The following is a 25859-nucleotide window of genomic DNA, read 5'->3' as shown; positions in this document are numbered from 1 at the left end:
GCCTGGGTCCTCGACACTCTAACCTGCAGTGCACAACCTTCTGAGTTGTGCTCCGGCGTTGTGGGACTCCCTTTTGTGACTTCGGGTGGACTCCGGTTCACTTTTCTTCTAAGTGCCTGTTCAGGTACTTCTGCGGGTACTGCCTGCTTCTGTGAGGGCTCCCTACGTTGCTGGGTGCCCACTCTGTCTTCTCATCCAAGTGGCGACATCCTGGTCCCTCCTGGGCCACAGCAGCATCCAAAAACCCTAACTGCAACCCTTGCAGCTAGCAAGGCTTGTTTGCGGTCTTTCTACATGGGAACACCTCTGCAAGCTTCTTCACGGCGTGGGACATCCATCCTCCAAAGGGGAAGTTCCTAGTCCTCTTCTTTCCTGCAGAACTCCAAGCTTCTTCCAAACGGTGGCAGCTTCCTTGCACCCTCAGTTGGCATTTCCTGGGCTCCTGCCCACTCTCGACACTGTCGCGACTATTGGACTTGGTCCCCTTGTCTTACAGGTACTCAGGTCCGGAAATCCACTGTTGTTGCATTGCTGGTGTTTGTTCTTCCTGCAGAATCCCCCTATCACGACTTCTGTGCTCTCTGGGGGTAGTAGGTGCACTTTACACCTACCTTTCAGGGTCTTGGGGTGGGCTATTTTTCTAACCCTCACTGTTTTCTTACAGTCCCAGCGACCCTCTACAAGCTCACATAGGTTTGGGGTCCATTCGTGGTTCGCATTCCACTTTTGGAGTATATGGTTTGTGTTGCCCCTATACCTATGTGCTCCTATTGCAATCTACTGTAACTTCACATTGCTTGCATTACTTCCTTTTGCTATTACCTGCATAATTTTGGGTTGTGTACATATATTTTGTGTATATATCTTATCCTCATACTGAGGGTACTCACTGAGATACTGTTGGCATATTGTCATAAAAATAAAGTACCTTTATTTTTAGTACTTCTGTGTATTGTGTTTTCTTATTATATTGTGCATATGACACCAGTGGTATAGTAGGAGCTTCACATGTCTCCTAGTTCAGCCTAAGCTGCTTTGCCATAGCTACCTTCTATCAGCCTAAGCTGCTAGAAACACCTCTTCTACACTAATAAGGAATAACTGGACCTGGCACAAGGTGTAAGTACCTCTGGTACCCACTACAAGCCAGGCCAGCCTCCTACATCCCCTGTATCCATTCCAAACCAGTTCTAAGGGTAGCACCGCTCCCACCGGATTTGGTGCCAGCCTGGCTGGGAATCAAAAGCTTGCCTTCATTAGGACCCATCTTACGTTTACTTGAGAAAGGGCACACCCCTTTATAAATTAATTAGGTTCCTGGGTCCACTATATCTGGTCTTTCTGTAAGGGAAAGAGAAACATCTCTCTGCACTGAGTTTGATGTTCCTGCTCTGAGAGCAGTTGACACACCTCATTAAGGCCAGTTATAGGTGGCAGCTGCTGAGAGTTCCTGCAAATTACTCTCCCGGAAGGGAAAAAAAAACTTTCTAAAAACACTTTTTGTAAACATTTATTTAAAAAATATAGAATTTCACCAATTAATTTGACTTTTAATCAATGTGAAAATTGTCTTTGAATGACTTTTGTAGGTGTTTTCTATCAAACGTTACAGACTAAAGTTTACAATCTGTGCTTTGACATTTTCTACGATTCAGCTCCAGCCTTACCAGTGAAAATAGCTCTTAGGACCTAGTCACTGGATGAACATGCTTATTTTAATTTAGCACATTACTCTTTTAAACATAAGGTACTCTACATGGTGGGCAACAGGGCATGCTTATGGTTTAATTATTAATATTAAAAAGCAGGGTTTCCAGTCTGTCAAATAGGGTTATTTTGACAGGTATTTATAGCAGATTTTAGGTTGCTCAGTACAGTTACACAGAGTGGGCCTGAAGAACAAGTTACTTACCTTCGGTAACGCCTTTTCTGGTGGATACACTAGCTACCTGTGGATTCCTCACCTAAAGAATTTTCCCCATGCGCCAGCATCCATCGGAAATTTTTCTTCTAGCTCTGCACGTCGGCGATGACGTCACAATTGCCCGACTCCCATGCGACGCCGTATGACATCATCCAGGCAATAAGAGGTCCTCGTCGACGTGCAGTCGTCAGTTATCACCATTTTTTACATACCTTTGAGGCGAACATTGATACTACATATTTGACATGAACACATCAATCAAACTTATATACCATAATTTAATTCAACCAATAGGAAACATAAGGAGTAGAAATAAACATCCTACTGTATACAGTCCTACAATACGAAATATATCTATATATCTACATATAAATAATAAATATATATATATATATATATATATATATATATATATATATATATATATATACAATTATATACACATATAAAAATCATTGCATCAGTATATATATATCAACAACATACAGATGCTCACTCAAGGATATCTTGGTAAGACCAACCAGGCAACGGGGAGGCGGGTGGGACCGTGAGTAATCTACAGGTAGCTAATGTATCCACCAGAAAAGGCATTACCGAAGGTAAGTAACTTGTTCTTGTGATGGATACAACTACCTGTGGATTCCTCACCTAAAGAATAGAGTCCCAAAGCAGTACCGCACTCAGTGGTGGGTGCCTGAATGGTCAAACCAAGAAATCCTTCAGCACTGACCGTGCAAAATGGCCATCCCTCCTGACTTCAGAATCCAAACAATAATGTTTAGCAAATGTGTGGAGGGATGCCCAAGTTTCAGCCTTGCAGATGTCAATCACAGGAACACCTCTAGCTAAGGCCGAGGAGGCCGCCTTTGCCCTGGTGGAATGTGCTCTTAACCCCACAGGAGGTTCCTTCTTTACTAGAGAATAACACAATTTGATGCAAAGAACAACCCACCTGGAAAGCGTTCTCTTGTGGACAGCTTTGCCCTTCCTCTTCCACACGTAACCGACGAAGAGCTGATCGTCCTGTGTGAACTCTCTCGTCCTGTCGACGAAGAAGCTCAATGCTCTTCTTGGATCTAGTCAGTGTAGCCTCTCTTCCTCCTTTGATGGATGAGGTGGAGGATAGAAGGAAGAAAGTGTGATGGACTGTCCTAAATGAAAGGGTGTAACAACCTTCGGTAAGAAAGCCGCCTTGGTCCTTCACACCACCTTGTCCCTATGAAAGGAATTATATGGGGGTTCCACAGTAAGAGCCTGGACCTCACTCACCCTCCTAGCGGATGTAATGGCAACTAGAAAAACAGTTTTTAAAACTAAAAACCTCAAGGGAAATTAATGCATCGGTTCAAACGGTGAACCCATTAGTAAAGCTAACACTAAGTGCAAATCCCACTGCAGCTTAACGAATGGAGTGGGCGGAAACTTGTTAATGAGACCCCTAATGAACCTCAAAACTATTGGGGACTTAAACAAGGAATGTTGGTCTGGAAGGCACAGAAAGGCTGACAGTGCGGACAAATAACCCTTAACAGTCGCAACTGCACAACCCCTCTGCGCGAAGGATAACGCAAACGACAAAATGTCAGATAAGTGGGCACGTAAGGGATCAATTTGATTCTCTCCACACCAAGTCACAAATTTATCCCACCTGCTTGCATAGATAGATTTGGTGGAGTGTCGCCTGGCCGATAATATAACGTCCACCACCTCAGGTGGAAGAGAAAAAGTACTCAGATTGCCCCGTTCAATCTCCAGGCATGTAGGTGCAGGCTCTGGAGGTGGGGGTGTAGAACCTGCGACTGCAAGAGGAGATCTGCCCAGTGAGGGAGATGGAGCGGAGGACATAGAGAGAGTTGGAGAAGGTCTGAATACCACACCCTTCTTGGCCAATCCGGAGATATTAAGATGACTTGGGCCCGGTCTTGGCGAATCTTCCTCAGGACCCGAGGAATCAAGGGTATGGGGGGGAAACGCGTAAAGCAACTGACCTTTCCAGGACATCTGAAACGCGTCCCCCAAAGCTCCTTGCAACGAATACTGGAGGATGCAGAACGACGGGAAGTGCGGGTTCTCCCGAGTGGCAAACAGGTCTATCTGTGGATACCCCCACACCTGGAAGATGCAAAGAACCAGGTCTGGATGAAGACCCCACTCGTGATCGGTCGAGATGCGTCGACTGAGACTGTCCACACGCACGTTGAAAACTCCGGCCAAATGGTTTGCTACCAAGCAAATCCGATGGTCCTGAGCCCAGGACCAGAGCCGCGGAGCTTCTCTGCAGAGAAGGTACGACCCCACTCCTCTCTGCTTGTTTATATACCACATCGCGGTAGTGTTGTCCGTCAGGACTTGAACCGACCAACCGGGAAGGGAAGGGAGGAAGGCCTCGAGAGCCAGACCTATCGTCCGCAATTCCAACAGATTGATGTAAAACCTCTATTCCACTGGAGACCAATGACCTTTGACCTCTAGGTCCCCCAGATGAGCTCCCCACCCTAGAGTGGAGGCATCCGTTATCACTGTGATCACTGGAGATGGCAGCGAGAACGGCTTTCCTTGAGAAAGGTTGCCGACCGCAGCCCACCATTGAAGATCCGCTGCAGCATCTCTGGAGATCCTTATTGATTCCTCGAGATACCCTTTGTGTTGAAACCACTGCCTGCGGAGGCACCACTGAAGAGCCCTCATGTGCCGGCGTGCATGAGTGACCAGCATAATGCAAGAAGCGAACAGACCGAGCAGACAAAGGACCTTGAGGACTGGAACAACCGCCCCTTTCTGGAACATTGGAATCAGCGCCTGAATGTCCTGAATCCGCTGCGGCGGAGGAAAGGCCCAATTCAATGTTGTGACCAGTACTGCCCCTATGAACAGGAGGCGTTGAGAGGGCTCCAGGTGAGATTTGGGCACGTTCACCGAAAAGCCCAGATCAAACAACCACTGGGTTGTCGACTGCAGGTGACGCCGCAGGAGCTCCGGAGACTTGGCTTTGATTAACCAATCGTCCAGATAAGGGAATACTGCTATCCCCCTCCATCTGAGCTCTGCTGCAACCACCGCCATCACCTTCGTGAAGACTTGGGGTGACGAAGTAAGACCAAACGTAAGGACCGCAAACTGATATTGTTGCGACCCCACCACAAACCGGAGATACTTCCTGTGCGACTTGAGGATCGGGATATGAAAGTAAGCATCCTGCAAGTCGACAGACACCATCCAATCCCCTTCGTTCAACGCCAAAAGAACCTGTGCTAGGGTCAGCATTTTGAACTTTTCCTGCTTGAGGAACCAATTCAAAATCCTCAGGTCCGGGATTGTCCTCAACCGACCATCCTTTTTGAGGATCAGGAAATATCTTGAATAACAGCCCTGACCCCTCCTCTGCTCTGGAACCAACTCTACTGCACCTTTCGACAAAAGGACTAGAACTTCCTGTTGTAGTAAAAGAAGATGGTCTTCCGAACAGAAGGATGGGCGAGGAGGGATGGGAGGGGGGAACTCCCAAAAGGGAAGAGTATAACCTTCCCCACAATATCGGTGACCCAGGAGTCCGATGTTATTGACTCCCACATGTGGAGAAACTGAGACAGTCTCCCCCCTACAGGAGATGCATGCAAAAGGAGTGATGGAGGACTAAGGCTGCTTTCCCTGCTGCACCCCTCCGGAGGAAGAGGAAGAGGCAGAGTGCTGCTGGGTGGCCCCTCTGGTACGAACCCTACCCTTTCCCCTAAATGATCTATAGGGGGAGCAGTAGTAGGTTGCTGTCCTGCTGCCTGGAATCTCCCCCGAAAGGAAGAGCCACGCCCAAACCCCTTAAACGATCTCAAGGGAGTAGAGGGGGAAGCTTGCAAGCCCAAGGATTTTGCCGTGGCCCTACTCTCTTTGAACCGCTCCAAGGCAGAGTCAGCTTTTGTCCCAAACAGTTTATCCCCATCAAAGGGCAGATCGAGGAGGGTTGACTGCACATCGGGAGAGAATCCTGAAGACCGTAGCCAGGCATGCCGTCTTGTAGCTATGGACATGCCCATAGCCCTGGCCACGGAGTCTGATGTGTCAAGCCCAGATTGGATAACCTGGGTCGCAGCTGCTTGAGCGTCCGCCAAAAGGTTAAGAACCTCCTGAGGCAATCCAGAGTGTGTCTTGGCCTCGTCCATCAGAGCATAGATATACCTGCCCAGGATACAGGTAGAATTTGTTGACTTAAGGGCCATGCTGCATGAAGAGAACGCCTTTCTAGCAGATTGGTCCATTCTCTTGGATTCCCTGTCCGAAGGAACCCCTGCAAAAGATCCTGGAGCGGTGCGGGAGGCGCATGAAGGCTGCACCACCAAACTCTCTGGAGTCGGATGTCTGGACAAGAACGCTAGATCTCCAGGAGCCACCCAATACCTCCTCACAACAGACCTATTTACTGCTGTCGAAGTCACAGGCTTCTTCCACACCCCCATTATCGGGTCTATGAGTGCCTCATTAAAAGGAAGAAGCGTCTCTGCCACTGCTGAAGAAGGGTGCAACACCTCCGTAAGAATGTTAGTCTTTACATCAGCAGCTGGAAGAGGAAGGTCAAGAAAATCCGCCACCTTCCTGACCATCGAATGGAAAGAGGCAGCCTCTTCAGTGTACTACCCCAGAGATGCCAAGTCCCACTCCGGGGAAGTGTCCAAACCACTGGCAGTGTCCAAGTCCTGCAGGTCTCCCAGGGGCTCTATAAGCTCACCCTCTTCCAAGAGCTGCTTCTCATACTCCTGCTCCTCAAGCAGCCTCAGAGCCAATCTCCTGGAGCGGATCCTGGCCTCTATCCTTGGCGTCGATAAGGCATCTGCCGACGCCGAAGACCTTGGATGGCGTCGACCCTTGGATTCATCCAACGCCGGATCCATTGGCGCCGTAGGCTTCTTCAACTTCGATGGAAGTTGCAGCGAACTCATCGGCGCCGGGGCAGCAGATGTCATGGGCAGCAGATGTCGTCGGCGTCACAGGCACTTCCCGTAGGAAGGAAAGGCATGAAGGGCGTCGGCCTGTACTGAGCCGGAACACCCATGTCATACGCCAAATGACCCGAAGGTCCCGAGTGACCACCTCCCGGAGCCATGGTGGCGAAGATGTTAAACATTGCATTAAGAAATGCGGCAGGGTCTGTGCCTGGCGCCGGGAACGCCGGATATACCTGCGGAGACGGCGCCTGAGGCGACGCTGGCGACGGTTCAGGCATCTCCGTCTGCGCCTGTGAGACTGCCGGATCCTGATGAGGATCGACTTCCAAGACAGACAGCGGAGACGTCAGAGAAGTAGGAGTCGTCCGAGGCAGAGGTGTTGCAGTCGGACTAACCTCCCATGTCGTTCGGCGTCGAGCTGACGCCGATCTCGAGCGGGACCGGTCCTTACTCGATCGATGTCGTGAATCATGGCGGCGCCAGGAGTCTCGATGACGCCTGTGCGATTTCGAAGATTCAGAAGAAGACATACGATGGTGATGTCTCTCCTTCTTCGATTTTGCCAAGAATAACTTGGCCTCCCGCTCCTTGCGAGCCTTCGGATTCATGCGTTGGCATGAACCGCACGCTTCGACCTCATGGTCAGAGCTCAGACACCACAAAAAAATTTCGTGTGGGTCTGTGACCGACATTCCGCCGCCACACTCCCTACAGGGTTTAAAACCCGACTTTCGTGGCTGAGACATTGTAACACACGAAGTGAAACAGTAGCTCCCTGGTACCTTGAAGAAAAAAACGTTACTCGAAGGCACGGAAAAAAGGGAACTGACGTCTGCACGTCGACGAGGACCTCTTATTGCCCGGATGACGTCATACGGCGTTGCGTGGGAGTTGGGCAATTGTGATGTCATCGTCGACGTGCAGAGCAAGAAGCAAAATTTCCATTGGATGCTGGCGCATGGGGAAAATTCTTTAGGTGAGGAATCCACAGGTAGTTGTATCCAACAGAATCCATGTTTTATCTCTGCCCGTAGTGGATAACACAATCAGTGTTGCAGTATGCAGGTGAATTTCAACTTTACATGTCATGGGTGTATTTCTGCACTAAATACTTTGGCCTAATAGGAAAGTTAAATATCCCATTTAGGATTAAGTGAATTTAAATTTGTTTAAAAGGTGAAGTACAGTCAATTTACTTCTGGTTAGCAGGAGTAAAGTGTAGAGTTGCAAATACAGCAAAACATATAGTGCAAAAGTTGTGGGGAACATCACAAAAGATTATTTGCTACAAGTATTTTGTATTTCCCAAAATCGAAATGTTTGCTATTATTTGTCCTCTAAATTGTGTGGGTTGAAACAAAGTCTGAAAACCAATACTGTATGAAGATTAAAATGGTAAGGTAGACCCTTGAAAACTCACCATGCAGACAAAAGGATATTTAGAATGATATCTTTACAGTGCACCCAAAACTATACAGTACTGAGCCAAACCAGGTTCTTGTGAGTCTTCAGGGTGCATTAAAAGTGCTAACAAAGATCTTATCTTGTTGTGTAAGGGGAGCGACTGAATTAACATATTCCTGCTTGACTTTGCTCAGCTTGCACAGGAGTCCAAGAGCTTATATTCAATAGGCATTTTCTGATGTTTTGTTTTGGCAAAACATTCTTACACTTCTAGTAAGGCATAATGTTTTTCTTATTGTACTAGTAAGTCATGCTAACGCCTTTATTCAGATGGTAAATGACTTGGGGATGCCATCAAGTTGTGGTAAAACAAAAAGGGGGAGTAAGCAAACTATCTTTTAGCTACCTAGTATTTTTAGGTCTCGCCTAAAAACAGCTTTTAACTGCCTTTGGTCAAACAACAATTGTGGAGAATATAAAAACTTACAGTGGGCTTTGGACCAGCCCATTGCTTATGTACTATTGGTTGGCCTTCCACCAATATAAACCTACCTTCAAGCACCCACACGCTCCATTGTTGCTGCCTCTGCCTCCCCAGCTTACCCATCCACGCCACATTAACTTTTTGCTCATCCCTCCCATTGTAGTCTTTATTATATGTTTTCTTAGGAGCCCTACAGCTGCCATTTGCTATTGGGCTACTCTATTTAAAAAAAAAAATAACGTTCAACATGTTTATTAATTGTTTACATGTATTCTTGCAAGACTGGAATCAGCCATCTTTGAAGAGTTAATAAGAAAAAAGGCCAGAACATATGTAGTAATGCATCCGTGCGTATGTCATTACACTGGGCCACCATAGCCTTATATGACGATACATGTCATTGTGCTCTTTTTTTTTCCCAATCCTGCAAAGCATCTGCAGAAAGCATTGGCAAAGCCAGTTAGTCACATTGGTTGCCAAAAGTTTTTACCCATGCTAGTTTTGGTGGTGATCCCATGGTGATCATGTCTGAAGCACTGGTTTAGGAATTTGAAACGATTATTTTTCCCAAAGTGTTATCATCTTTGCTCTCCAGTGAATGTTCTGTCAACATTTCTTCCCTCTCGTTCTTCAAAGACATATGTTGGTTTTGAAAAGTACCAGATTTTTGTGTATCTGAAACCTTAGCCCGTACATTTTGTGCAACCTGTGAGATTGTTTTTCTATGAAGCAGGGGCTCATATTACTATATTTATATTCTGATGGAATGCTCTGCTGCCTAAAGTTAGATCTATATGATTTATAAAGCTTGTGTGATATTGTAAGTTCCAGATCCAGAGAACAAAGCTGAGTTGTTCCCAACTGAATCTCATTCTGAACCACCCATATTCCTCTACGAAAGCATTCCACATTCAAGATTCTTGGCCTAGTTCACACAGCCATCCACATCATTGGCCCCTTTCTATTTAGAAAGGAACTTCTCTCCTGCTGTCCTACTAGCAATCTCAGATCTTCCCCTAAGTCACTTTCAGTCATTCCCACAATTAAACTGGTTAGACAAGGAGGTTTATCTTTTGCTTTCCTCGCACTAAAACTCTAGAATTCTTTTCTGCTTGATTTCAGAACTCCTTCTCATCCCTTGTTTAGAAAGCTACTAACAATCTAGCTATTTCTACAGTCTCACTAAATTATCTTAGTTTCTCTCTGATCGTTTATTAGCACCAGGGAAGCCATGTGGGGCAGCTATCGAGCTTTAGAAATTTAGTTCAATTAATTCTACCAACTAAGAGACTGGAACAGGAGACTAGCACTACACCTATCACTGCTGTAAGTTCTTTTAAAGATGGTCAAGCAATATATTTGTTTCTGTTTACATAAACTGCTAAGCAGAATATTTGTAATCATTTTCACCCCACCTATTTTATAAGCATTAACAAGCTGAAGGGAGGATCAATATAACCAACTCAACAACACAAATATAACACATTATTCTAACTAGGAGTTTTGTACATTGGTAGTACCATGAAGTAATAATGTACTGAGGTGAGTACTTAAAAAATAAACAAATAGCTCAACTTGAAGAAGGGTTAGAGGGCTCTGTAAGTTTTTTGTAAACCTATACAATGCTCCTGAACATGCCAAAGTATAATCCAATGCTGCTCTAAGTTTCCAAAAACACGTAAATAAGTTATGTTCTTTTTCTGTGCATGGGGGCCAGCATTACAGTCTGTTAACTTTGAGCAAGTATTAACATAAAATATTCCAACTAGAAGCCCAGATTAAGACAATGTCCAGAACATAAAAATCTACCATAGGATGTTGCATGGGAGAACTATTTCTTTTGTCTCTCCCCTTCATGCTGCATGGCGGCCATGGCACTCACAGTGCGAACAGGCACAACAGCGTGAACTCAATCAGCGGTCTTGGAGTAGGTCCAATCCCCTGCAGTATAAACCCTTAGGGTGCCAATTTACAGAGAAGAGAACTATCTGCAGTTTAGGTAATATTAAGGTTCTTTAAACTTTTATTTATTGTTCAATAATGAAAAACCTCATTATTAGGGTGAGCGCTGTAAATAAACGTTTTAAGGTCACGCTGCACTACTGACAGTGGTTCCAGTAAAAAATAATGCTCCAGGAATGCTCTCTGATTAGATGCATATGTTGGCAGAAGCTTGTAAGCAAGAGTAACAATTCTTTGCTTTTAAAATAAAATGTTCAGAAAAAATGCAAGTAGGAAAAAAAAAACATTTTGCTACTATTACATTTTAGGTGCTATTTCTTTGAACGGTCATTTAGTAAAACCTGTTTATGCATGCTAGCATTTCCAAAAAATATTTCAAATGGAAAATCAGTGTAACCATTTTCAACAAGATTATCCGAAGCATGAATATAAACAAACATTGGCAAAGCCAACCGATCCGACATTTTTTGTGAGTCTTTTGGTTTCGTCAATGCATGTCTTGTTTTGACATGGCTTTTGTAACACTTTATTGTTGTTGGGAGCTGCCAGGCCCTCACCATTGTAACAAACACTGGCAAAAAGGGAAAAAAGTTTTTGGTCTAAAAAAAAAAAACACACATTGCCAGCAGTGGCGTAACAAAGGCCCTGCAATATCCCTCTAGGAGGCACCCTCAGCATAGCACCAGCCCTGAGTGAGTCTGGAGGAGGGGTCCTCCATGTTCTTTGCAGGGGGGCCTCCAGTTTTGTTACGCCACTGATTGACACAGTAGTTTCTGGCACTGAACAAAACTACTTTTTCTGCCAATATGCTCCTTGAGGAAGAGCAGAATGCAATCACTCACAGTAATGCCAGCCGATAGAGAGAGAAATAGAAGTTTAGTAAAAACAAGATGTCTTGGTTAACGTCAGACTTAGTTAGGGATCCAATTATTAAAGAAACTCACAAAAGTGCACCTATAATATATGATTTTGAATAAGGGGCTTTCATGAATTCACAAGAACTTACAGAAGTAGACCAGGAAATAACACTCCTAGAAAATATTTGTGAACTGTATTTTAGCACAAGCAAATATGCATGTTTAGATTTACTTATGTGAAAATCTATTGAGCGTTTACAAGTTTGCTTTCCCTCCAACCACTTTTTTCCCCAACCCTGGGAGAACTTCTACTTCTGCCATTGTCAGGAGTAAATGTCCAACCTTTTTCGTTATGGGAAAAGATTAGAGAAGAGCTGGTAAAAATCCTTAAAACCTGCAAGTTAATAGGTTTGCAGACTCAGAGGCATTCCAGCCCTGGAACTATTGCTTACTGCTTCCTCCAGCCCCAGTATGTAGATCTGTGGAAAGGTGGCAAAATAAGGAAATTGCTATAGTAGGGATTGAAATGGCAAGTATTCAAGCTCTGCTATAGCAGTAGCCCTGGCATAATCAGAAAGGCTATTATCAGAGTTCTTACATAAAAAGGTTGCCGCCATTATTTGTCGCAGCACTACATGGCACCAAAGGGACAAGTAGATTTTTTTACAGGACAAGTAGATTTAAGAAGCAACCTGTCCCATGGACAAGTAGATATTTTATTAAATTCCACAACCCTGCACATGCTCTGTCTATATCATCTTTGGGTCCCCACACTAGCTTAGTGGGGACCTCAAAATAATAACCCCTCCCACCATACAGTGTCTGTTTAACTTTTCAAATTGCTGGACCTTTTTTTTACAGCGGAGAGTTGGTTGTGTTTTAAGGGCCTACTTTGTAATATTGTTGCTACAGGTCTGTTAGCCCTGAATATGTGTAATGTACTATGCCCTCTAGGGGCTAAATATATGGTTATACTGCATTACTCTCTGGCATTTTCTTTTCATGTGGTTATGCCCTCTAGGGGCTAACTATACAGTTACATGACCATGTGTCTCACAAAGCCTACTTTCATTGTGGGTCCTCTAGGGTAGTGGCTCCCAACCTGTGGTTCGGGGACTCTTGGGGGTCTGTGACTGCTTAGAAAATTAAAATTATATTAACAGATTAAGTGTATATAAATAAAGTGGCTAAATGAACAATTGAAAATTTTAAAACATGCAGTGAATATCAAGGAATGTGAAATTGGAGGCTAAAAATTAAATTAGTATCCTCTGATTGCTTTGTAGGAGCAGTGCAGGTGTATCTAACAGAATATAGTATGGACAATGTGAGGCTTCTATTGAATTTAGAAAAGCTCCAACCTTCCTATTAAAAATACATTATTTATTTTTGTATTCATATTTGTTTGCAAATTAAATAAAATGTGTTAGCATTTGTGTATGTGTTTGATCAATACTTGTTTTCCTATTTTATTTGTATTGTTTTGGGTTTCAAATCATCTGAAGTGTTTAGGCTGGCGGCCCGGCTTCCAGTAATGACTCCATGGGGGTTCCGGGATTCTAATAATGATTTAATGGGGATCCCTGGGTTTCAGTAATAATAGAGTTGGGGTCCACAGAAGTCAGAAAGTTGGTAACCACTTAACTAGGCGCTGTTCTGAGCATTTCAGTCAACATACTATAATATTTGCGGCACTAAAACATGCCCTTTAATGCTTTGCAGGGCACTACTTTTACAAAATAGTTTTGCTCATAACTCAGCCTGTAGTGGTCCTAGGACAATAGGACCACCTTCAAACTGCTCTGTCTAAATCATCTCTGGGTCCCCACACTAGGTTAGCGCAGACCCCAAAATAATAACCCCTCACCATTCAGTGTCTTTTAAGCTTTCTCATGGCTACAACTTGTGTTTTACAGCTGGGAGTTGTTCTGTTTTAAAGGCCTTGTTTGTAATATCATTGCAGTAGACCTGCTAGCCCTACAAATGACCTCTAGGGGCTATGTATATGGTTACACTGCATTACTCTCTTCTGTATTTTTTTATGGGGTTAGTTCCCTCTTGGGGCTAACAGTATGGTTACATGACCATGTTGCTTACAAATGATATTTTTTGTTGTGGTGCCCTCTAGGGGCTGTTTTGATCATTACAGTCTAAAGCCAAAAGTTTATTTCTAATAAACGATTATATAATTGTATGTGTTTTAATAATCTCTTTTATTACAGTTATGACCATAATTCAGGCCAATTTAACATCCTTATTACACTATGACTGAACACTCTTGATATGTTTGGGTGACCCATCTAGTATATTTCTCTCATTACTCCTCTGTGGCTGTCTTGTTTTATTTTGTTTTTTTTAAGGGGGTTGTGTTAGCCAGCCAGCAACTCTGATGGTGGGGTGGTGAAAGTAGTATTCTATTGGAATTAGCATGGCAGATTTAAATTAGGATACTAAATGGCAATATTTTTATTTTTTTGCTGCAGATAGAGGAAAAAGGTAATGCAGGGACACTGAAATAGATGGCAGGAAAAAAAGAAATTATGAAGCAGGGTTGACCAATTTATGTGGCAAGAAAAGTCCAGGTATGAATTTACAATGTTAGTTCTAACTCAAGCAAACACGAGACCTATTGCATTGCAAATGCTTGTTTTCATAGTGATTCACTGGGCAACAGGTGGATGATTTATAAACAAAAGAAGGAACCAATAAAAACTTACCAAACTATGCAGCCATATCAGAAGGTACGATACACATCCTTGCGCTTCGCGAACACTTTCAGTGGTATACAGAAAATTATTTATTGTGCACGGAACCTTGTTTGCTTAGAGAGAAGACGCATTGTGTGCTTGTCTGTTAACGTGACTGTCTTGTAATTTGAACTTTCCATTAAAAAAGGTTAAAGAGGGCGCCTGGGTTACAGCATGACATACCCTGGAGGCAGCAATAAAGGGATTCGAACAAACGCGCTGCGGACCCTTTAAGAAGAAAAAGGCGGGTCTATTTTGCGAAGAGGAAGCCGGGCACATTCTTATCGCAGAAGCCCCTGGACTAAAAGCAAAAGTAGAAGAGGACCGTGAAACCCCCCCAGAAATTCCCGGTGTTGAAACCCCCTACCCTCGGAAGGTATGAAAGGTGCTTTCCTTCCCTTATTTCACCGGGGAGACTAGGTGGCCCTGGGACAGCCGCCGAAGAACTCGCTGGCGGACTGAAAGGGGAAGTTTGGGGGGACGGGGCTTCTGCTGGCCGAGAGGAGGACGAAAGTGCGCCATAGACTGCATCGGCGCCCGGTGTGAGGGTTGCGAGAGTAGCCGGCGCGAGCCCAGGATTTCGAGAAGGGAGCGGGTGAGCGCGCGCCACCCGCAAGCGGCGCTGGGTTTACGGAGTGAGCGCGAGGGCCCCTGGGGTGGAGGGCGCGCGTGAGAGCCCTTCCGGCCTTGGTGCCCGGGTCGAGTCTTGGGACGCACGTACCCCGGCTGCAGCGAGGGTCCAGGTCTCGGCGCTTCCCGGGCGGAATACATAGGTTGTGTTTGAGCCTCGGGGAACTGAAACAAATGTTCCCTAAGGAAATCGTGCACAATACGTGACGATCATGGGCCTCGGAGGCGAGAGGAGTTCGGCGCATCTTCACTTTAATTAATACGTCTCTCTCTTAGTATTTGAGAAGTATTAACAGTGGAGTCACACAATATAGCTTAAAACTGTGTTTTACAGTTTATTTTTTAAAACAAGATGCATAAGGAATTTTAGAGTAAGATTTCTGCCTCTCTTGTCGAACCTCTTGCCGCACGTTGCGAAATTTGCGTTGTAACTATCAAGTTATGCATCATCAATGTCCGTCCCTAGTCTCCCTGAGTTGCTGCCCGTCATTTTGAATTCTGTTTGAAGACCTTCACTTCCTTTTTGGCATCTAAATATGTCAAAAAGTGCATAGAAACCACGGCATTGAATGGGTTTATTAAATTACTCGTATTCTGCTGCTACTGAAACATATAATTCTACTCAAGCCCACTGCACTCCAGTGACACAAAATGAGCTTTGCCATGTTAGAACACTTGGCCTAATTACTGTTTGGCTTTTTTTTGCGCAGTATTTCATTCGAAACTGTTAGACATTTCCGAGTGCTAATACAGTTTAAGGAGTGGTGTTTTTATTTTTTAGGGCGCACCCCAGAACAAGGTTTAAAATGGTTACTATGCATTTCCTGGTTGGCATTGCTACCAATTCCGATCAAGCGTTCAGGACCGCACAGAGCTCAAGGGTTGATGGGAGCAGATCTGTAGTACAGGTACAGCGTGGTTCTCTCAAGAGATTATTCCTTTCCTGACCAAAATATATTGAAACGGTTTTTGGTCAATGGAAACAGAGTGGAACGTCTAAATTCACTACATTCTGGGTTGCCAAAAGTGGAGAAGTAGACCCTGTGTGTCTGTAATAACTGGTCAGTTTCTCATAACCAAAAAAAAGTTTCTACGTGCTTTTCGTCAGTATTTGATTAAACCGTTTTAGGCACATATTGAGAAAGTTAGAAAGCTACACCCATTTCCCTTTTTTTTAACGACAAAAGGGACATTTGTAAGAGATTGGGTTATTTTGGATCATTGCTTCAACTAGATCATCATCATGTTGGAATGTGGTAATTAAAAATGTTATTTCGGTCTAAATTTCTAGTATTTCCTTTGCTTGTCGCTACTGTTTCTTGTGCATTTTTCATGTAAGTCATAATGGAAACATTTTGTACGGATCGAAGACTTGTTAGCTGGCTAGGTAATGCACTGGTTCAGAAGCTGGAACCTGACAGCAGTGACTTGAAGATGATGAGAAACACTCTTCATTCTGGAGTCAGATTTCACATCGAAATTCCTATTAGAGGATGTCATCATGTCTGGGAGATGGAGGCAGTCAGTTGCCATTCAGAGGACGCTGGGTAGAAATTAAGTTCAACAGGAGGAGGTGAGGATATGAGCAACATGTCTCCTCGCTGTTAGATGCTCAGTTTTTGGATTGGAGTTCAGGGACCAAAATACAGAGCTGATTGTTACGACTGGTAAAGAGGAAATCGGAGGAATCCAGTGGAGGAGACTCTGATGGTGTAATTAATACAATGTGTGCCTTACAGTTGGTTTCGGTGGTTGCCCATTGTTTTCAACGTAGGTAGGGAATTCAAGAAACTGGATGACCGAAGGAACGGTTCGATTGGTAAATCTATAGAACGTTGCATTAGTGAAACTTTGGGAGGATTGAATACTCCAGTATGGTTGAGTGGGTGACCATATCTAATTCTGCAAGGAGGATGGGGCTATAGAATGTACTGTATGGTGATAGGTCACTTTTCTGAGTGCATGGGGTGCGGAGGTTAGAATCTGTCAATGTTACGAAAGTCGTTTGGGTAAAACACATGGGCAAATCCTTTCATGAAGGAGAAAAGTAACATCCTCGGAATTGAACTATATGGGTACTCTTTACTCACGCTGTTCTGGACAGCAAAACTAGTAAATAATATGCATATATGTTAATAGACTGTGCACATACAGCACTATTTTAGCATATAGTTTTTTCTACGGATTGCGCCTCACCTTTATTTGACCTTCTGCCAAACAGTCTTGCCAAAAGAAATGGTGGTCGTAAATTAAAGCAGCTTGACTATCCAGTGCCCCGCCCCCTTTTTGAAGTTATGCTGAAGATGTTTATCTGAACGTGACTGTCAGCGTTCGTGGCTCTGCGCATTTCTGTAGCTGAAATTCCATTGTGGCTCTATAGTCTCCATAGAATGACTTTCTTAACGCTTATTTTCTGAACGTCCCGCCAATGTTTTTTGGGGAATTTCTTACAGCTCTCTATCGCCACCGTTATTATCCTTCACTGTACCCTACTGAGGCTAACCATATTGGAACATTTATGTTAGAAATTAATGCAAGAATGGGATCCCTCTATGGGATCCCTCTTTCTGGTGCCATGGAACCAGATCCTCAGTGGAATCTAGCAAAGCACATTAATTGCTATTCACTCCCCTCTAAATCTCACCTGTTTTTTTAATTACTATTAAACTTTTTTGTTAATAATGCCTTCTTTTTTGGCTGGTCTGAGCACCAGTTTATTCACAAGCGATCATTTACCCATGCTTTCCTTCCCACTGATTAACTGTGTAACATTTCCAGTGTAACATAATAGTTTCTGTTTGGGTTCAGTTGATTGGTCCATTTCCCTCCAACGTCTAGGTTATTTTGCTAGCTGACACAGGTTTCATTCAATAACTTAAGCTATAATCAGCGCCACTAGAATTATACAATTGTGCCCCCGCAGCGATATTCGCATAATTGTAGATTTGCCATATAACCCATCAGCTGCTGCATGATTTGCAGATTTTTAAAAAAATTGTTTCTACCTCAAACGTGTCCAAAAGTTACTAAAATTGCAGAGACACATGTTGCCGTGCAGTAAAAGACCTTTTACAAAGGCTAACTTGTAGTCTCTGTAGCTTATTGCTGCTATATTTGGGTATTAAATTGGCAGTGGTGAGGTGTCACTAATGTCCAGACTGTGTTAACCTGTTTAAAACGACAAAATAACTAAGTATTATTATAACAAAGCGTGCACCATAATTCCAGTGGCCCTGTCTATAACATGAGGCGGGACTTGAAATCCTACTCAAACTACAATAATAACAGACTTTCTGTTGGCCCAGCAAGCCTAGAGGCGCTGGGCAGGGAGGAGGTGAGGCAGTGGGCTACTCCTCTGTGACCTGGCTGGGATCTGAACAGAACAAGGTGTTTCCCTGTTTTTGATGACCCATAATCTTCTGAAAAAGAAAACTGCATTAAAAATGTATTTAAATGGTCAGGACTCGCCTTCAAAGGATTTGAGTGCTGCACCTTGGACAGGTTTTAAGTTAGTCACTGGACCACACACAGATGTATACTTGAGCAACTATGAATGGAATTTGCATGGCCTGCTCCACTTATATGGTTTTGTGTTTCACTTCCTAGTTAGTTTAATCAAACATTGAAAACTACACAACCTCTGGTGTACTGACACAGGCTGTTGCACAAAATATTAATTAAATGTGGCGACTGATCGGTTCACGTTTCAGTACTGATGGTTGGTTTGTAGTTTATTGCTGGTGATAATCTTGAATTTTTACTGATTAGAGATTTTGTAAAGCACAGACTCTGTGCTCAAAACATCAGTTCCTTTACCTAATTGTATGAGTAGATACAGAGGTGATATTGTATGATAATTTAACACAACGCCTATAACGTAAGTACCTAAGCATGCACTTGGGCACTGCATTGTTCTACAGCAAGGTGAGAATGTACCTTACCAATATGTTTTGTGTGATATCTTACAACAGTTATATATTCATTCACCAGTTTGTTATAGTTGGCTCAAGTAACTATAACTTGTTACTTTAACTCGTGCCCTAAGGTAACTGTTACTCATGCCCATGCCGTGCACAGTTTTCGCCTCAATAATTTTACTGCAAATATTACACTGATATTAACAATTATGTTATCAAAGATGTCATAAGTGTTGTAATATGTGGGGTAATTAGCAGTGTACAGCAAGGGTGCAAGTTATAACTACTGTAGGGCATGAGTTTTAGTTACTTGAGCTAACTAACTGCTTAATTTCTATGGTTTTATTTGAGTAAAATGTGAACCTAATTATAACTTCCTTGCAACCTTTTGATTTTTTTAAAAGTGAATTTCTATGTTTTAATTATATAGCTTAACTATAATGTCTCTTAACCTTTTGGTTTATTCTGTGAATTTCTACATTCTTTTTAACATTAAGTAATTTTAATTACTTTACGTTAATTCAACCACCACCGCGCACAGCCTTTGGCTGTGCGTGGCGGGGTTTGGTCGCAGGGCCTGTCACCAACTCATTACACCAGCAAATCTCACATCACGAATGGGCTTCCGCCATGGGCAGTGGGTGTTCGCAGCAGGGCCTGGCTTGCGGACAAACTCCCTATAAGCACCAAACCCTGTGCCACACACTGTTTTCGGCTGTGCATCGTGGGGTTTGGCCACAAGGCCTGCGGCCTACCCCCTATAAGCACTGAATCTTGCACCACGCACAGCCTCTGGTTGTGTGTGGCGGGGGTTTGGCCATGCCCTGCAGCCTACCACCTATACGCACCCAACCCTGTGCCATGCACAGCCTCTGGCCGTGCGCGGCAAGAGTTAGGCACAGTGCCTGGCCTGCAGCTAACACCACATTAAGCAGTCAAGCCTGTGCCACGCACGTCCTTGGCAAAGAAAAGGGGGCAGGGTAGAAATACCCTGACCCTTTAGCCGTGGTGCTGGGATTTCTCTTGGACCCCGCCAAGGCAAAAAAAAAAAAAAACTTGTTTTTAACAAAAATCCTGGGAGGGCCAGGTCCCAGGGGCATGGCAATAGTGACAAAAAAAACAACAACAAAAAAGGAGGGGGCTCTTTAGAGCCCCAGGGATAACCAGCTCCCCAGTGCTCCCTTCTTAGGAAGGAGAGCACAGGCCACCCCCTCCTTGGGCTCCTTGAGCCCTGGGGACTGCCACCTCCCCGGGGCTTTAATTTAATAAAGGAAGGGGACAGCACAGACCTCCTCTCCTGGGCCCAGGGAACACCACCTCTGCGAGGCCAAATACAAAGTCTAAAAAGTGGCAGGCCATGTGGCCCCTTCCCTGGGCCTGTTTCTTCCCCAGGGACCCCATCTGTGGCTCAGCCACTAGCACCTAGGTGCTCTGGCCCCTCGCCCCAGGGCACCCAGTGTGCATCGTTTGGAACAGCGGGGAAGCCTCAAAGCCCCTACAGTCCCAACTGGCTCCCCCACTTTCCTCCTTCACGCAGAGAGGTGCTAGAAGTGCAGCTCCCTGCGTGCGTAAGCAACCGTTCGGTTTCCAGCAAGGAGGTTCAGTTGAGATTTCCTTTAAAATCTCAAACGACTGAACGGATTTACACCAAAAAAGCATACTTTCTGGATCAAGAGCTACCTTTCTGCCAAATTTGGTGTAATTCCGTCCAGCGGTTTGGGTTGTGGTCCTGTTCAAAATCACTCTGAGAATGAACATGGGAAATACTTTTTTTTTTTAATCTAACCCCCCAACACTTTTTGTTTTTGTTTAACCCCTCCGTCTGCTTGACGGATCATCCCAAAACCTTACATGCACAAGACCCAAGACACTTTTTTTGTGTGAAAATTTCATGAAGATTTGTCAAAAGGTGCCAAGGATATAGCCAAGTCAAACACTTTTCCTATGGAAACTAGGTCCTAACTATAACTTCCAGTAGTGTGTGTGTGTGTGTACATATATATAGTACACACACATACCTTTTCCCTAGGAATTATGGGCTGAAGTACAACCGCCACTAGTTATGTTGACTTTGGGAAGTCTCAAGGGCAATATTATTAATCTTGCTGTAGTACCAGGTATTTGGGTTTTCTGAATGTATTTGCTGCTGTATCCTGTTTTCTGAGTTTCTCCTATAGATATGGTTATTGAGGTGCTAGATCTCTCTGTGATACTCCATGAGGAAACAGTATGGGTACCTTCTTGCCTATCATAATTACATTGGATTAATAATCGAGGTGTGATTTGGACCTGTGTCGAACATTGCCTTGTCCCCTCCTCTTTTGTGCTGTTTATTAGAGTAAAGCGGTTTAGTGTTTTGTTGCTGACATATATAGTGGATATTTTGATTTCTTTCCGGAAATGCATTTTGTGGGGTCTAGGCAGGGTAGGCCTTCCAGTTAGCAGCTACTTCTGGCTGCTGTGACCACAAGGAAGAGAGCCCTGAGTGGCATTGGCTGCGCTTCGGACCCACTGCTCCCACCAGAGAATATGCGCCAGAACACTTGGGTGAGGAAAGCAGTTCGCTTCCCACCATTTTCTGCAGCACTGCCTGCCGTAACCCAAAGGTTCTGTGATTGGTGCAGTCCTTGTAACCCTCTAAACATCTGCTGTGGCAAAAGTGAGTGAGTCCGACTGGCGATTGCGCAGGCTGCTCGCTGCCTTTTTGCCCACGTCTATTTGAGCACCACCTGTTCCACAGCTAGATTTGTGTGCACCACTGGATCTCTGGGACAACCAATAATGGGTGGGTTAGCTTGCGGCTAGTCAATCCTCAGTGTGACTGTGCTTCATGCCCATGCTAAGCAATGGAACAGACTAGTATTTGAGTAGCTGACGCAGGATGTCGTTACTTGGAGTTGGGGCAGTATGCTCTCTCCAGGCCTCATTGTGGATACTTACACTGCTTGAGAATTAGTTGTGTGCACTATCTAGTCACTAAGCTTTCTTGGAGTCAGGGTATATACCCGGGCAAACTAGGCTTTATAGCACTGCGGTAATCAACTTGGCGAGGTGCAGTATTGGTACACGTAGAGATGAACACAGGTGTATGAAGCTAAAGCAGGAGAGTACAGGAAAAGGGGGGTAGAGACAAATCAAAGTGGAGGGTGATACAAAAAGTAAATGTTTGTTATCCTCCCTAGTACTATTTGTCGGCCTTGGCACTAAAACTTTAAAAACTATGTTTATTTACATACCATTCAAGCAATGAGAAAGACTGGAGTTCTTTGACAGTTTCTAAAAGGGTGATAATGAACAAGTAACTTACCTTCTGTAATGCTTTCTTGTGGATATTCTAACTTCAGATTCTTTTCCTTTGAAATATCCCAGGTGCCAAACTGGGTCTTGAGTATCTTAACAGCTTTATGCCCAATGTCCCAACACGCTGGTAGGTGGCGCTGTGCGGCTCCAGGTCAACTTTGTTCTGCCATGGAAGTAATAATCAGGGGTGTGGAATTTATTAAAATATCTACTTGTCCAGGGGACAGGTTGCTTCTCAAATCTACTTGTCCTGTAAAAAGATCTACTTGTCCCTTTGGTGCCATGTAGTGTGGCGACAAATTATGGCAGCAATTAATAGCCTCTCTGATTATGCCAGGGCTACTACCATAGTAGGGCTTGAATACTTGGAGTTTCAATCCCTACTGTAGCAATTTCCTTATTTTGCCACCTTTCTGCAGATCTGCATACTGGGGCTGGAGGAAGCAGTAAGCAATAGTTCCAGGGCTGGAATGCCTTTGAGTCTGCAAACCTACTAACCTGCATATTTTAAAGATTTTTACCAGCTTCTCTCTAATATTTTCCCATAATAAGAAAGGTTGGACATTTACTCCTGACAATGGCAGAATTAGAACTTCTTCCAGGGTTGGGAAGAAAGTGGCTGGAGGGAAAATGAACTTGCAAATGCTCAATAGATTTTCACATGAGCAAATCTACACATCGTATTTACCCACGCTAAAATACAGTTCACAAATATTTTATTGGGGTACGACATATACCATGGGTGCACTTTTGTGACTTTCTTTAAGAATTTGGGGCCACAAGTAGGTAGGTTCAGATTTGTGACCTGCAAATTGCGAGTTGCAAATCCGAATGTAGGATGGTGTCCTTGACACCATCTGTGATTCGCAAGGGCTTCGCAAATGCCCACATCATGAATAATCATGAGGTGGGTCGCAATTTGCGACCCCCTCACGAATGGTGGCCTGCTGGAGACAGCAGACCACCATGTCTGTGACTGCTTTTCAATAAAGCAGTTTTTTTTGTTTTTTTATGTAATGCAGCCCGTTTTCCTTAAAGGAAAACGAGATGCATAACAAAAACGAAAAATGAAACGTTTTCGTTTCATTTTTTCAGAGCAGGCAGTGGTCCACAGGACCACTGCTTGCTCTGAAAAAATGTTTACAGTGACATTCACAATGGGAAAGGGGTTCCATGGGGATCCCTTCCCTTTTGCGAAAGTGTTAGCACCCATTTGAAATGGGTGCAAACTGCGATTGGTTTGCGCCCGCGTTCGCGGTCACAAAACAATCCTACATTGCACTGTGAGTCGCAATTAGGAAGGGAACACCCCTTACTAATTGCGAGTCGCAAACCCGTTTTGTGATTCGGTAACCAGGTTACTGAATCGCAAAACTGGGTTTGTGCATCGCAATGTGCTTTTTGCACGTCGCAAACAGCGAAAGTCGCTGTTTGCGACATGCAAAAAGCTACCTACATGTGGGTCTTGGTCCCTAATTAGGTCTGGTGTTAACAAAGACATTTTGTTTTTATTAAACTTCTATTTCTCTCTCTTTCGGCTGGCTTTACTGTGAGTGATCGCATTCTTCTCTTCCACAAGGAGCATATTGCCACACAAAGTAGTTTTGTTCAGTGTCAGGAACTACAGTGGCAATCAGTGACGTAACGAAACTGGAGGGTGCCCCTTTGCAAAGAACATGGAGGAGCACCCTCTCCAGACTCACTCAGGGCAGGTGCTGTGCTGACGGGGCCCCCTGGAGGGCGGCTGTGGGGCCTTTGTTATGCTGCTGGTGACAACGTGTGCTTTAAGAGTTCAAAAACCTTTTGGGGGGGTTTTGCCAATGTTTGTTACAATGTTGAGGGCCTGGTAGCTCCCACAACAATAAAGTGTTACAAAAGCCATGTCAAAACAAGACACGCATTGATGAAACTAAAAGACTTATAAAAAATATGTCAGATCAGTTGGCTTTGTCAGTGTTTTATTTTCATGCTTCCCATAATCGTGTTGAAAATGGTTACACTGATTTTCCATTAGAAATATTTTTGGGAAATACTAGCATGCATCAACACATTTTACTAAATGACACTTCATTTGCATATAATCAGAGAGCATTCTGGGAGCATTATACTTAGCCTCTTAGCCTAAACTTTTCAAACATGTGTGTACACGTGTTTTTTTTTTTGTACTGGAACCAACGTCAGTAGTGAAGTGTGACCTTAAAACATTTATTTACAGCACGCACCCTAATAATGAAGGCTTTCAAATAATGAACCATAAATACAAGTTCGAACAGCATTATCTTTTGGAAACACATTACCTCAACTGCAGAGAGTTCAACTCTCTGTAAACAGGCAGCCAATGGGTTTGTGCTGCAGGGGGTTGGGCCTACTTGTCCCAAGGACAAAGGAAACATAAAAACTTGTTGCCCTTGACCCCAAACAAGATGTCCCAGGCGTCGGGCGATAGGAATTCCACATCCCTGAATAATGGGGCTGCACAGAAGTGCCATTCCCCCATGCGACAACCTTCATTTCTTTCTTGACTCTGCACCCCCAGAGATGGTGCCTAACAGTAGATATAGGAATGAGCTCCAACTTGGGAACTGTTTTAGATGGGGGAAAGAAAGACAATTTCACAGAACTGAGAGGAGGGAGGGTGGTGAAGAATCTTCAGTTAGGTAAAAGTACGTACCAGAAAGAGCATTGAAGGTAAGGTATTAAGGGTGTTCTGATTGATACTTTTAAATGCAGATTCCTCACCTTTAAATTAGGCATCAAGCAGCACCTCCTCAGACCAAAATGTTCTGCCGAACCAAACAGGCAATATGCCTGCCCCTTTGGACCTGGAGATTAAGGCAGTAGGGCTTCGTAAACATGTGTACTGTTGCAGCTTGACAGATGTCCAGAACAAGCGGATCTTCATGTGCCACTGCAATGGTAGCAAAATTCACCCTGGTGGAATCCCCCAGACACTGATTCTTGGCCAGTGCGTAGCAAATCTTAATGCAGAAGACTCTCCACCTTGATCTTTTCTGCACTTCTCTGCCCTAGACAACCCCACAAACAGCTGACTGTCCACCCAATAGTTTTTGGTATTATTGCTGTAAAAGATAAAAGCTCTTTGGGGATCCAGGTGATAGTCTCTTCTCCTCTTGCAAAGGGTGAAGCGGAGCAACGAACATTGGGAGAGTGACTTTTTGCCAAATGTGAAAACCATGTACTCTGCTGGGGGCCCCCAGTTACTCCAGTCCGCTCCAGAGATGTAAGGCCTCCTGTTACAGGACACCATCCTGTCCTGCTTGTTACATTACCGCATGGTGTCAGTGTTGCCCATCAGAACCTGAGCCAGTCTTTTGATAGAAGTTAGAAAGGCTTTCAGTGGCAGGCAAATCGCCTGCAACTCCAAAAGGCTGCTATGGAGATGGATATCCATCTTATCTCCCTCTCTCTCAGATAACCTTTTCATCCCAGCAGTAAAACGTTGTCAGCTCTGGATGGGGCAGCGCACGGGGCTGCTGTGGGTTTAATTGTGGTGGAGCCACCACTGCAGGTCTTTTGCAGTCTCTTCCAAAACCGTTTTATCTGTCGCTTTGCTGTAGTGTCAACCAGGGATTACTGGTGAAAAGTAAGTGTGTGTGTTTATATATTATGCTTTATGCTTTTTTGACAATTAGTCTTTTAATACAAACTGTGCCTTCATTCAAAAATCACACACAAACAA

At 44.2% G+C, this 25859-nt stretch overlaps 1 protein-coding gene across 2 annotated transcripts in view; it reads left to right on the top strand.

Annotated features, from left to right (window-relative positions):
• The first annotated feature begins 14566 nt into the window (after window positions 1–14566).
• Window positions 14567–25859, top strand: part of MOB3A (MOB kinase activator 3A) — a 67917-nt gene continuing 56624 nt past the window's right edge. The window contains exon 1 of one of the 2 annotated variants that reach the window (XM_069218655.1): window positions 14567–14688. The gene's annotated coding sequence lies outside the window, so the exon portion shown is untranslated. Of the gene's footprint in view, window positions 14689–14796; window positions 14908–25859 lie in introns of those variants that run through there. The other variant, XM_069218656.1, reaches the window with a different exon arrangement.

The sequence above is a fragment of the Pleurodeles waltl genome, chromosome 12 (assembly GCF_031143425.1).
Source record: "Pleurodeles waltl isolate 20211129_DDA chromosome 12, aPleWal1.hap1.20221129, whole genome shotgun sequence".
NCBI lineage: Eukaryota > Metazoa > Chordata > Amphibia > Caudata > Salamandridae > Pleurodeles > Pleurodeles waltl.
Note: the sequence above shows the minus strand (reverse complement) of the source record. Positions and strands in the feature narration are given on the sequence as shown.